Source organism: Toxorhynchites rutilus, chromosome 2 (assembly GCF_029784135.1).
Source record: "Toxorhynchites rutilus septentrionalis strain SRP chromosome 2, ASM2978413v1, whole genome shotgun sequence".
In the NCBI taxonomy this organism is placed as follows: Eukaryota; Metazoa; Arthropoda; class Insecta; order Diptera; family Culicidae; genus Toxorhynchites; species Toxorhynchites rutilus.
Genome location: NC_073745.1, coordinates 79,733,436 through 79,735,216, shown reverse-complemented (window position 1 = coordinate 79,735,216; position 1,781 = coordinate 79,733,436). Strand labels below are relative to the sequence as shown.

The window sequence follows — 1,781 nt, the reverse complement described above, 5'->3', positions numbered from 1 at the left end:
ATAATTAAATACTTGTTTGAAGAGGCGTTGGTAGATCTAGGCAGTGTTGCCACATTTCAAACTGTACTAGAGGGGTTGAAAATTTTTCTCATCTGTATTTTTTTTTTCAGAAATCTGTACCATCGAAAATATTTGTTGTAGGAAAAAAACTATGGATGGGTTATACCTATTTTTTTTTTCCAAAATATATATTTTTATCAAGGCTCATATGGTGTTAGCCTCACGGGGCCGGGAGTTCAATACTTTGACAATTGGGTTATACCTATGATATAACCGCAAGGTTGACGTAGGACTGCCGTTGGCTTAGTAATCAATTGTATTTCTTCAATTAGCAATAATCCCACCTCGGATGATCCTCATTGGGTACGATATCGCCGCTGCGCAGTGCTATCTTTTGTGTATTGATTATAATAGCGAATGAATGAAACTATTTACGAATTCAATTGCAATCAAATTTCAATTTAAGTCAATTCATGCATTATGGTAGTAGTTATCACACCAAATAGTTATCAACATTTTGCCTAATCATCAAACGGTAACGGTATGTTCAGTGAGCTGGTGACATGAAGGGATATCTTCCAATGCAGTCTTGAATAATCGAGCCAAAGCGTTGCATTTGTACTCGCTTTTGTAGACCGTGATAGCAAAACGAATTCTGGAGTGTAAAAATGTTTGGGGGTATAAAAGTTTTGCCGACTTGAATGTATGTGCAATGCCGATTCTCCCAACTTCTTGGTGTCGGAATCTGTATTGGGAAAACACATTCCGGTTTGCAAAAATGCAAACGAGTACAAAAGTGCTAGTAGTTTGCATCTTTCCCCAGGCTTCATGGTTTTGAAGTCTGTGTTAGGAAAAAATTCCAATTTGCAAAAACGCAAACGAGTGCGAAAGTTCCCACTAATTGCATCTATATTTATATGCCGATTTCCACATGCTCCATGGTTTTGAGTCTGTGTTAAAGAAACATTCCGATTTCCAGAAACGCAAGCGAGAACAAAAGCACCCGCAGCTTACATCTAATTTGCTATGCTGATTTCCACAGGCTCCATGGTTTCAAAGTCTGTGTTAGGGAAACATCCATCCCATCCAGCGATCGTACCTGAATCGTTCGCAATCGTAGCTGAGTGGATTTCCGAGCGGCACTCGCTTATATACCGATTGGTGTGATTTCAATAGCCTGTTTTGAAAGCAATTTAAGGGCTATTGAAACAAGTTTTTGTTTAAAAAAGTAACAAGCATCACAACAAGCAAATCTCGTTCTCGGGCGTAACGCTATCGTTTTCGAAACTTTGAACTTACACCCCAGTATAGAAATGAAAGACGTAGTCCTACGTCAAAACTGTTATTATAAATATTAATTTATTTACTACAAATACTACGTTTGCATTTGCAAGTCATTCTAGTGTTTCATGATGCTTATTCACAGTTTTGCGTTAATGCTTGTCAAATTAGAAAAAAACTTCTGGGAGCCGCAGCCTTGAGCGTCGGATCATCAATATCGAATATTTTTTTCATTTTCATGATCATCTCCACGATAAATAAAACGATGAAAGAACTCAAAAACATGCCTAAACGCATGTAATAATATAATTACCTTTTATGGGAGGAGGCGATCTGGCGTAGTGGTAACATCCATGCCTCTCACGCTAAAGGTCACGAGTTCAATTCTCACTCCTGACATTCTTCCAAAAATGGAAGTAAGAAGTGACGAACCAGCCAAATGAGTTGAAAATCACTATAATACAGATAAAAAAAAAAAACCTTTTATGGGAAATTTATCA

The 1,781-nt window shown here is 37.6% G+C and overlaps 1 pseudogene; it reads right to left on the bottom strand.

The window, feature by feature from the left end:
• Positions 1-305: 305 nt before the first annotated feature.
• On the bottom strand, positions 306-389 carry LOC129772366 (U4 spliceosomal RNA; annotated as a pseudogene).
• Positions 390-1,781: the final 1,392 nt, after the last annotated feature.